Raw genomic sequence first — 12253 nt, forward strand, 5'->3', positions numbered from 1 at the left:
TTTCCAGGATGAAGATGGGGCCCCACAACATCAACTCAACCTGGTTTTTATGACGTCATGAATATTTTTTTTCTTTTTCTCTTTTTTACGCGCTAATATGAGACCTGTTTTTTGGTACCAACTGCACAAGACAATTTCGAATGGTGCACATTTTTGACAACACTCTGGCCGGACCTTCTCAAAGTGCTCAGGGACTAGTTATAATTTTCTTAGGTCAAAGGTTAATTTGGGAATTTTACCATCATTTGCTTTCACAGGAGCCCCTAAGGAGAACATCGCCCCCATGTCAGCTTGAAGCAATCTTAGAGGACGACGTCCCCTCTCCCAACAGAGTTTGCCCTCAGGGTTAGGGACATCTTTTAGTGGTTGGTTTGGGGTTGAGGGGATGGGGAGATGTTTTATGGAATTAGGGGTATGTTCGAAAAAAAAAAAAGGGGGGGGGATTAACTGGTTTGATGGGATGATTGGTATTTGTGAGTTACTGTTTTTAGAAAATTGTATTGGTACTGTTTTCTGTATATTGACATATTGAATATTGAATGTGAGTGTTCCTACCTCTATTTTTGTATAAGAATATGCTTATATTGTATTGATACATCTACCATATCACAATGTACATTTCTACCTCTGATACTATTTATGTAATAACATTGTTTACATTTGATATGTAATGACATTGTTTACAGATGAAGATCATTGTCTTCATATATTGCACAGTTGTTTATTGTTTTAGTCTTTAAGTTAGATAGATATTGAGAATTATATAGATTAATAGTCATCTAAGTTTGTCATTTGTAATTAGACTAATCAGGTTCTTTAGATATATAGAGATTATACTCAGTATAGATAGATAATCTTCAACCTCTTTGGAGAGCTGTAGAATATGGCCTTTAATATAACTCAGAGTTTCGTGATAGTGAGACACAATTGCTCCTGGCAACACCGCTCTATTCCCGAGAGAACGTTGAGCACCAAAGACACTCCACTGGGAGCTTGTCTTCTTGGCAGAACTGGCCTTTGGGTTAAGAAAAGCCCATACCTCAACCACTGACAAAGATACAGAGCGTGCATCAATGGATACAACAGGACTGTCATATCCTGCCAAGACAGGGTAAGATAGTTTTGAAAAGTTCCTTGCCTTTAATAATGGTATGTCAGTTATGTTAGGCCTTAGCCAAAGTTGGTTGACTCAACATTGCAAACGAGACTTTGGGTGATTGCTCAGGTAGTCAGTTGTCTTTGTCAATTGTTACACATTTGGATCGTTTGTTAAGTAATATTTATTGCCTTCTCGGATCTTTGATGGAGTTGAAGATTATATAATTGTAGTTACTCTCTACATTATTTAGACTCCTTGAGATAGAATGTTTAGCAAAACTTTTGATTCTCAATATTGTTTGTTATATTTATTTGTTATTATTGTATATAGTTGTATTTGGTTTAGTTCTGTCTTATTTAGACAAAAGGGGGAGATGTAGGGATAAGTCCCACCCCTTAGGGGGCGTGTTTGCCTCAGGCTAAAGTTTTCCTATAAATTTGGCAAGCGTGCTGCCAGCGCTCGCTTCTGCTTTCCTGGTCTCCGCGGGAACGGTGGTTCTGTAAGTCTATTCCTCCAGTAAAGCTGTCTATATTTTGACAATCTGTCTGCATTCGCTTACGCCGTTACACATCTGTAACTTCAGTTCCAGAGACTCTGACAGCCCCTCTTCTGTCCTCACAGGCACTAGGCCAGTGCTACACATACCTATACGGAAGCAAACACTCATTCATGTAGAATCAGATAAACACATTTAAAAACAAAAACCCAAAATGGAACAAGTGAACAAACATGCCATGCCCACAATCATACAAAAATAAGTGAAAACCTTTATAAAAAGAAACGTTTTTTGGTTTTCTTTTTAATTTTTATATACAGTGGTGTTTGACCAGCGAAGTTTTTGTACTGGAGTCAGATCCACTGGAACTTGAGTTACAGACAGTTGTGAGCTGCCATGTGGGTGCTGGGAATTGAACCCAGGTCCCCTGGAAGAGCAGCCAATGCTCTTAACCACTGAGTCATCTCTCCAGCCCTTCGTTTGTTTCTTGAAACAGGGTTTCTCTGTGTAAACAGCCCTGATGTGGGAGTGTCATATATCAATCTGTTGATTTCACTGATTAAGCAATAAAGAAACTGCTTGGCCCTGATAGGTTAAAACATAGGTGGGAGAAGTAAACAGAACAGAATGCTGGGAGGAAGAGGAAGTGAGCTCANGGGAACAGTAGGAATGGAAAGATAATAATACATTGTATATATGCATGAAATTTTCAAATAAATTAATAAATAATTTTTCAAGAATCATGATCAAAACTACAGCAATAGGTTGTCCCTTTCAAGAACCTATGACTTCCATAGTCATGAATTTTTAAGGAAAGTTATAGTACCTGAATATAGTACATAAACTTATAGTACCTGAATATAGAACGTGAAATTATAGTATCTGAATATAATATATGAATTCCCTTCTTTAGAGCACATCTCAATTCCAGGTAGAAAGCAATTAGTGGCCCCTATAGCAATTGGGCCACTATTGCATTAGTGAATTCTGCTTGTCTAGCAAATTGATATTGTAGCATGCATGATGTGGGAGTGTCATATCAATCTGTTGATTTCATTGGTTAAGCAATAAAGAAACTGCTTGGCCCTGATAGGTTAAAACATAGGTGGGAGAAGTAAACAGAACAGAATGCTGGGAGGAAGAGGAAGTGAGCTCAGAGAAACCATGCTCTTCTCTCCCGGGAAGACACATGCGATGAAGCTCAGGATGGACGTAGGCTAGAATCTTCCCGGTAAGCACACCTTGGGGTGCTTACACACATTATTAGAAATGGGCTAGTCCTGGTGCGCGAGTTAGCCAAGAAGAGGCTGGATATAATGGGCCAGGCAGTGTTTAAAAGAATACAGTGTCTGTTTAATTATTTCGGGGCATAAGCTAGCAGGCGGCCAGGGTGCTGGGGAAGCAGCCCCGACACTCATATTACAACACAGCCCTGCCTGTCCTGGTCACTCTGTAGACCAGGCTGGTATCGAACTTAGAGATCCACCTGCCTCTGCCCCGAGTGCTGGGGTTGTCGCTCTTCAGTACCACACACAGAACCTACATAGAACAGGCCCATTCCACCACTCTTGGTCCACTTCTTCTTCTTCTTTTTTTTTCTTTTCTTTTTTTTTTTTAAAGACAGGGTTTCTCTGTGTAACAGTCCTGGTTGCTGTCCTGAAACTCACTCTGTAGACCAGGCTGGCTTTGAACTCACAGAGATCCACCTGCCTCTGCCTCCCAAGCACTGGGATTTAAAGACAGAGATCCACCTGCCTCTGCCTCCCAAGCACTGGGATTTAAAGGCGTGTAGAAAACTTCTGCAGTAAAATCTACATTTGTTTTCTTTTAATAACTTGTTTTTATTCCTATCCTTACTCTCACTTTTGAAAACTTTAAACATTGATTTCCAGCAACCTAACTACATCCTTTCTATTTTTAACCATTTCCAGTGGGGCTAGCATCACCTGAAGAACGGCAGCAGCCTAACAAAGCCCACTCCCTGAAGTCTAATGGCTCAAAGCCTCCTGGGAAACCACGATCCCCAGACACTTTAACCAATCTAACAACTATGCACATAGAAAAAGCTGTCTGCAAACACAAAACACACAAGTTGGAAAAAATTGGAGCTCCCTAAGAGAAAACACTCTACCATGTACCTTTCTAAATTTCACTGAAATTGTTATAAAATGTTATGGGTCAAATAATGCCATAAAGTCTGTTTACATTTTTAAAATGGAAATGTTTAACATAACAATATTTAGCATTCAGAAAAGCCTTTATAAATAATAGTCTGTACTTGTCACTTCATGTGAATATAACATAAGGCCATTATAAAAGGTCAATGAAGTTTGGTTCATCCATCTTTTCTACAGCTATTAAAGTCAAATGACATCTGCTACTACACCACACTTCTAAGGCAGAGCTTGTCTAGTTACCACCATGAAAGCAAAGGTCACCCTACAAATGTGCGGGCAGGCAAAGACTTTTGCACTTCGGTGGCTGTTTGGTTTATTTAGTACATGGTTCGGTTTGGTGTTTTGAGACAGGGTTTTAAGTAGTCCATAATGGCCTAAAACTCACTGAGTAGCAGAGGATAACTTTGAAGTTTTAACCCTTCTGCTCCCCAAATGCTGGGACTGTAGGCCTATCTCACCATGCCCTGTTGGCAAAGCACTGTTTTTCATCTGTTTATTTAAAATCTCTGTATACTTGTGAGCACATAAAGGGGAAAACCATGGTTCCCAAAGAAACAAACATTTAAGAGAAGAAACACCCTTTTGTATTTTCTGTTTCTTATCTATTCCTTCAATTGCAACCCAAAGATTCAGTTTTCACAAAGAAAAGCCAAGATTTCAAAAAAATAAAAATCAATGAGTTCATTAATGATGGCTAAATCATCAGGTACTCTATTAGTTCATGAGCTATACACTTTGAGTTAAATGACCAAATTCAAATCAGTTGCTGGTCCATCAACTAGCTGATTAGACAGGGAATTATTTAGAGAGAAGCCATTTCTCTCTCTCCCTTTCTCCATCCCTCCCTCTCTCTCATACACATACACACACACACACACACCCCTTTGAACTTTGTGGAGTAGTCAACATATATCTCTAACAGGGCAGTAAACCACTCCCACTTTCTATCACACAGATGGGGGGAGGGCACAACGCAGGCCTTTGCAGGGCACTAACAAGATAAGCATTCACTTAGAACCTAAGTTGCCTCCTGTAGCAGTAGAAACAAAGGGCACAAAGATATATTAAAAGATATTTGGGAGATATAGGCAAATTATTGCAGCACTTATCTAAATTTCAACCTTTTGCATAGGGTTATAAAAAATAGCTTTAATCAAAGGAACTAAAAAAAACTGCACCGACATATTTTTATTTATGTTTTTTCTTGCTTTTACTGTTGGACTTTTAATGATTTGATAAACCAGGTGTACATCCTCCATGCATAAATCAAGTTAACTGCTGTCATTTAGAAGGTTGTTAAAGCTTTATACCCATATTATTAATTCACTGGACTTTAAAAAAATCAATTTTCATTCAATTTTCTTTGCAAATTCTATGCTTTAAGGAATTAACTCACCTACTAATTGACACCTTAAACTCTAACTTGTTGGGGAAATCCACGGTTTTTCCTTCAAACCTACTCTCTACAGATATATCTGTATCCCCAAATGGGCAGTGATATAATAATGTAACTTCAACTGTGAACATAAAAACTCCCAGAAACCCAATTCAAACACACCAAATCCTACTCAGCTAAAATGTCCTTCAGACCACAAAGATCAAAGGTCGGAATACTTAGACACTGTAGATACTGACAAGGCCTACAGCATTACAAAAACACAGCATCCTAACTAAACCGCCCACAACACGGAGGTCACATACCTGCTATTCTTCAGTTATTAATACCACCCCTTTCACATTCTAAGAGATCCTGCTATGAGGGGAAATTCACTGGCTGGGATAGAAGTAAGAATGGTGGGTGTCTTGGGGAAGGGGCAGGAGTTTACTTAATTCCAGGAAACCCTTTGGGGGTGAGGGCTGAAAACCTTCCATTTATTAATGTGTATGTGGCCATCAGGATATACGTAAGCAAAACAAAGCTGCATTGTCCTCTTAGGACTTCACTATTAACAGGCAATTTCTTATTTTTAAAACACTTTAAAATTTTTATTTATGTGCATTAGTGTTTTGCCTGCATGTATGTCTGTGTGAGGGTGTAGCTCCCTAGAACTGGAGCTCCAGACAGTTGTGAGCCACGTGGGTGCTGGGAATTGAACTCGGGTCCTCCGGAAGAACAGTTAGTGAGTGGTCTTAACCGCTGAGCAATCCAGCCCCAAAAAGCTAATTAATTTCTTAAGTGGATTGAAAGGCCATCTCTAAATGCCTATGTCCAAATAAAATTCACAAAATTATCCTGGCTATAGCTAATAAGATGGCTTTTCCAATCTACTTTTATAAAGACATATCGTAAGGGCTTTCGAAACGCTTAAATCCCATTTTAAGAATTCTCCAAATCTTAGAACCAAAAGAAGGGTGATCTACTTATCCTACTTTTGCAAACAAGGAAAATCAAATCTCCACTGGGTAGAAACCTACCCCAAGATAAGGTAGCTTGTCAACAATGTAATAACACAACCGTTTCCCCTCTAGCTCCAACTAGCCGCTATGTTCGTGACGTTGCAAACAAATCTGAACTCTGAATCTACCTGTGGCCTAGAAGCGCTCAACATCTGCCACAAGTTAACAGGCCCCAATATGGATTTATGAAAACACATTCATCTTCCATCCTATCAAGACAGCTGACAAGCCAACAGTTACATGCTCAGGCATTTTGCTTCAGATGAAATAAAGTTAAGCATGACATCTTAAAAATCGTGATTCGGGAGAGGACATACGCAGATATTGACAAAATGCATCTTACTTCCTTCAAATCCTTTTGATGAATACAGGACTCACCAGACACCACTGTGGTCATTAATGGCTTTGAGTGACCCGCGAGGAAGAGCTCCCACCAAGTAAAAAAGCCCTACTGGAGACAGAAGCGTCCCAGCCCACTCTGGGCGCACAGAAAGCTCTAGGGGTGACCTGGGCTTGACAGCTTAGTGCGAGACCCCACGCGAACAGCTGGCGTCTTGGGAAAAACTTAACACGACGTCCATCCTTTCCGCGGGAATTTATTTCTCGTCTCACAAGGCTTTTCTGCTCCGCAAAGAGCAGGCCTTGCTTCGCAGGACGCTCGGCTCGTCCCTCCAGTCGTCTTTACGGCGAACAAAACAAGACTCGGGAACAGAAATCGAAACGGTCATGGACCTGCCGAGCGGCCTCGGGACGCTGACCACGGGTCCGCGCGGGGGGTCGGGCGGCGGCGCCTCTCGATCCGCAGCGCCGGGGAGGCCGGAGCCACCGGTTGCGGCGGAGGCAAAGCCGCTCGGCCACCGCGCGGCTGCTGCCTGGGCCCAGCGAAGTTGAGCGGCAGCGCGGGCTGCGGGTTCGCGCCCCGCCCGGAGCGAGCCCGGGGGGGGGGGGCGGGTCCGCGGGGGCTCGGCGGGAGGGAGCTCGATGGGGAGCTGGGGGCGGGGGGGAACCGGAGCCCGCAACTTGGGCGCCCGCTGCTGCCACCCGGCCACTTCGGCCTCCCGCGCCCAGCTGTGTGCCGACGCGCGCCGCTCGCCGGTCCACTCGCCCCGGGCCACCAGCCTCCGCCGCGGCCGCGAGGTGCCCGGGCGCGTCCCCGTAGCCCCGGCGGCCGGCGCGCCGAACCTCGGGGCCGCGCCAGGCCGCGCGCTGGCGCCGCGTTACCCCCCGCCGTACCCCCGCCCCACGCGCCGCCGCCGCCCGTTGGCGCCTCCAGCCGCGCGGCCGCCCCCCGCCGGGTCCCGGCGGTTCCCGCTGGCAAAGTTGCTCGGCCTCTCCGGGACAGAGCCGCACCGCCCCTCAGGCCGCCGCCCGCGCGGGAAGGCCCAGCCGGTCGCGCCGCTTTTTTACCTGACGGAGTTTTCGCGCGCGCGCTCGCTCGCTCTCCCTCCCCTCTGGCTCGCTCGCTCGTTTTCTTTCTTTCCTTTTTTTTTTTCTTTGCGCTCGCCCGCGCGGGGCGCCTTTTCCGCTCGCGCCGCCCGCGCCCGCCTGCTCGCGCCCTCCTTCCTGCTGGGCCCGGCAGAGCGGGGCGGCCGGCAGCTCTCCCCGCCCCCCTGCACCCGCGCTCCGGCGGAGGCGGCGGCGCCGCTCCGCGCTCCGACTCATTCCAATATGGCACGGACGCAGGGCGCATGCGCCCGCGCCCCCCACCCACTCCCCCCAGCTCCGCGGTCCTCCGGGCGACCCGCTCCCCTCGCCTCGCGCTTGGGGCGCTCACGGCCCGACCTCCCCGCTGCCGCCGCCGCCTGTTCGCGGGGCTGGAGCTGCACAGGAGAGGAGGCGTCCGCGGGCCTGGGTCCATTGCTCTGGTCGCGTCCCCAGCCGGCACGTCGCCGAGGACGCCCGCGAGGCCGGGGCGGTGCGCCGTGGGCCTCTGATCCCCGACGGCGCCGTGAACTGAGCGCGGTCGGGAGCCGAGCTCTCGGGATGCAGAGGCGCGTCCTGGCCCCTGCTTGGTTTTTAGGAGAGAAAGACCTCACCTTGGCTTCTGGGCAGAGCGGCTCGGCGGGACCCAAAGTCCCTGATCCGTCCATCCCGGGCGAAGCGCGCCACTGTAGCCCGCACGTGACCACCTCGAGCAAGATGGCATTAGCAGAGAGGCAGCGGCTCAGCAGGTCCCCAATGGGCACGTGCCGCTGCCGAAAGGTCTGCGTCCGCCGCCCGGGCCACATCGGGAATCCCGCGTGTCCCTCTGAGACCTTACTTAGCTCTACCAAATGCGACTCGAGCACCTCGGCTTACCTGATGTCCAGGCTTGCTCAGGAGGCACAGGGTGACCTAAGATCTCCAGAGATCAGTCTCGAATCCGGAGGTGCCCACGGGCAGTCCGGTTCGGCGACTCAACCCTTCCTCAGCAAGCACTGGTGTCAGTAGGACGCACACACACCTGCTCCAGAAAGTTCCAACCCAGCACTCTAGGACCCGGGAGTGCCAATGAGACCAGACTCTCCAGCCCTAGATGGTCAGTCAGGGCTCCTGCCTCTGAGCGAAGAAGCGCCCACACAGACACGCACCCCACACACAATGTCTTAGGAGCTTTACACTAGGCATCATTCTGGTTTTGGCCACCTTAGGAAATACCCACATTACAAAACCCAGATGATTTTTTTTATAAGTACCACTGAAAAGACAAGGTAACAAGAAAAGAATGTAAAAAGAATATCTGTTTCTACACAATTGGATGTTCCCAAACAAAACCTTCTGCATAGATACTTCTGCATGCTTGCAAGCACACATTCTTTTATTTTCTACTTTCACTAACATGTTTTGCTTGCATGATCATTTTTAAGGTACGCAGTTCCTACATTTTTTGTGTTTTATTTCGTTGCGGTTATCTGCTTGCATATCCTTGAATTCTACACGTGGGGATTAATTTCTAGGAGTGGGGAAGTTTTCAGGTGGGAAGCTGTGAATGGCCCTGCATTGCCCCACTGGTTCTCATCAGCCAGGAACAGCATAAGGAATTTAATGCATGTTTCTAAACACTGAGCGACATCTTTTCTCCCCTACATTAATAATGCCTATATTAATAATCTTCAGCTATCAAGATTACCTTATTTGACATTTCTTGGATAACTAAACACTCAAAATGTCCCCATTTGCTCTCTATTTCCCCTTCTGTGAATGACCTGTGGTTCATATCCATTGTCTTGGGGAGCTGAATCTCTCCTAACTTTACACAAGGCTTTTTTTTTTCTGTTAAAGATGTTTTGCTTTTGTTTTTGATGCAAATATTGCCCAGCCTGATGTTCCTTTTCGTTTTAGTTTACAGTTCATTTGTCATTCTAGTCCTCTGGTTGTTGTTGTTTGGATGCTAACAGTGAGCTTTTATGTAACCCACCTGCTAGCTTGTATAATTTATGTGAATATTTTGTTATTTTATGATCACCTGTCCAATTTTATTTTTGCTGTATGTGGGAGTAAAATGTGGGTTTAATTCATCTCTATCACAATGGTTATTGTTTGTGCAGTCTCCATTTATTAAATAATTATCATCTTGTTCTTTGCTTAGCAAAACCTACTTGTTTGCTATACTTTTGCTTTCAGCTTGTGTATTTCAAAATCCTCCATTTCCTCCCATACACCTTGGTTTCAGTAAATACTGTATAGTTATAAATATTGGTTCTTTGAAATAAGTTTTTACATCTGACAGGGGTCAGTTCTTCTTGAATAGCACTGGTTTACATACCCGTACACATTCTAGGGTAATCAGATAAGGGCATTGCTTGTGAGGGCCTGAGAGGTGGCTCACAGTTAACGTGCATATTGCCCTTGGGGCAGGGGACCCACAGTTCAGTTCCCAGCACCCATATGGAGTTCACAGCTGCCTGTGCTTGAGCGCCAGGTTATCCAGTCCTCAGCACTCACACCCGTGCCCACATAGAGACACATAATTACAAGTAAAATAAATCTAAAAAAGAAAAAACATGGGCTTGGAGGATAAACCAGGTTCAACACTGTGCAACCCTGTGACCTTGGCAAGTTATTGCCCCAGGCCTTACAGTTTGGGTCTGTAAATCGGGATCAAGTAACACAACCTCACAAGCTCACTGGTTGGCACTCAGTAAATCCTTAATGTTGGCTACTGCTGGCAATCATGTTTTCTGTTCCAGAGAAGTATATGTATGAAAATGTAACAATGAAACCCATTTCTCTGTACTCTAACACTGATGATGATGATGATGATAGCTAAAGGTATCAATACTAAGGTCGGAGCTGGGAGTGATGCTCTGTGGCCTGTAGGCCCAGCACCTGGGAAGCTCCAGAAAAGTAGTCCAATCCCGATGGCATAGACCTTTAATCCTAGAACTCAGGAGGCACAGACAGGAAGATCTCTGTTAATTCAAAGCCAGGCTGGTCTATATAGCAAGTTCCAGATCAGTCAGCTACATAGAGAGGCCCTGTCTCCATACATACACACAGACACACACACAGTTGCAACTGACATGGAGTTACATTAATCTAGGAACTTCTTTGTTTGTTTTTGTTTTTGGAGACAGGGTTTCTCTGTGTATCTCTAGCTGTCCTGGAACTAGCTCTTGTAGACCAGAATCTCGAACTCACAGAGATCCGCCTGCCTCTGCCTCCCAAGTGCTGAGATTAAAGGCGTGCGCCACCACTGCCCGGCAACATTTCATTTTTCTAACCAGGACCTACTTAGACTTTTAGTGTATTCAAATCCTCAGAAGCCAAGTCCCTTGTTGCCTCCAGTATTTCTCCACTGCTCACCTGGTGACCCCTAATGAAGAAGGGCAAGGGCGACAGGAACTGCTGAAATTTCCATCTGAACACTTGTCTTTTGTTGCATCTGTGTGAATGTGGGTACATACCCCTTCCAAGGTCCCTCCAGAAAGGTCATGGGTGTTTTCCCTAGAACAAACTAGGAGATTTCAGGTCATCCGCAAGGAGAGACAAAGTTAGGCCACAAGGGCTGCCAGTTCCTCAACCCTTTTAAAACTATGTGTTCACTTACTGGGGGGGAGGGGTACAAGTGTGGGTGTGTGCCTTGGCACCATATGGAGGTCAGAGGACAAGCTAGGGAGCTGGTTCCCTCCTTCAGTCATGTAGATTTCGAGGCTTGAATTCAGATCAGCAAGCTTGGCAGCTACAGCACCCTAACCTACCGAACCCGTCTCAGCAGCCCCAGATCCTCTGCCACTGGGAAACTTGGATTGGGGTGGCTGATTGAAGAGGCACATGAAGACTGGGTAACATGGCAGCCTGATTTATGGTCATAATACCCCCCCCCATGAAGGTCCTCCAAGGTTTCCGGGTGTACTTTGTACAATTCAGAGAGCTTCACTTGGAGCTGCTGTGGGATTGGCCCCGTTCCTTCTTCCACTGCGTCCCACTCGCCCACTTAATCAGCTGCACCGGTGTTTGCCAACTTGATCACCAGAGACAGTGTTTTAGCTGCAGCAGTTTCCTTTCCCTCCTGTAAGTATGGCACAACCCTTCCTGCCACAGGGCACCGCCTGGCACACTCCATCCTGCCTCCTGTATTCACCTTCCCATAGTTACCATCATCTCATTGTTCCAGTACCACTTTAATGAGGTAAGTAATTCCTTAGGCCTCTGATTACTCCATCTAAATATGCGAGTGAGTCAGGCTTCCCCCCTCCCTCCTCCCTCCCTCCCTTCTGCCTTCCTTCTCTTCCTCTCTGCTAGTTCCATTGACAGTCTATACCTCTCTTTCTCTGACCTCAGACAAAGACAACAGTCCCCTAAGAGAAGGGACCTGCTTGACTCATCATTGAGCCTGAGCCAGGAGAGGGGACAGTAGATACAACAACTAGCCTATCAGATGGCAGCACTTAAGAACAGAGGCGGGTGTCTGGCAGTGATGGCACACACCTTTATTCCCAGCACTCATGAGGCAGATGCAGTTGGATCTCCAACTACAGAGAGAATCTCAGAAAAGTCAGGGCTACACAGGGAAAAAAAAAAAAAAAAAAAAAGAGAGACGCAGAGGCTGGCATTCACCTGAGGAACCTTGACAATCTGCCACTTACCGTGCCCTCAGTGGCC

At 46.3% G+C, this 12253-nt stretch overlaps 1 protein-coding gene across 4 annotated transcripts in view; it reads right to left on the reverse strand.

The window, feature by feature from the left end:
• The window catches only part of Sfmbt1 (Scm like with four mbt domains 1), a 102203-nt gene extending 93887 nt beyond the window's left edge, over positions 1-8316 (reverse strand). Inside the window, exon 1 of one of the 4 annotated variants that reach the window (XM_050158148.1) lies at positions 8206-8316. The gene's annotated coding sequence lies outside the window, so the exon portion shown is untranslated. Of the gene's footprint in view, positions 1-6547; positions 6804-7576; positions 7723-8205 lie in introns of those variants that run through there. The other 3 variants (XM_050158149.1, XM_050158147.1, XM_050158146.1) reach the window with 3 other exon arrangements.
• Positions 8317-12253: the final 3937 nt, after the last annotated feature.

The sequence above is a fragment of the Alexandromys fortis genome, unplaced genomic scaffold (assembly GCF_014885135.2).
Source record: "Alexandromys fortis isolate MF-2015 unplaced genomic scaffold, M_Fortis_MF-2015_v1.1 scaffold_106, whole genome shotgun sequence".
Taxonomy (NCBI): domain Eukaryota; kingdom Metazoa; phylum Chordata; class Mammalia; order Rodentia; family Cricetidae; genus Alexandromys; species Alexandromys fortis.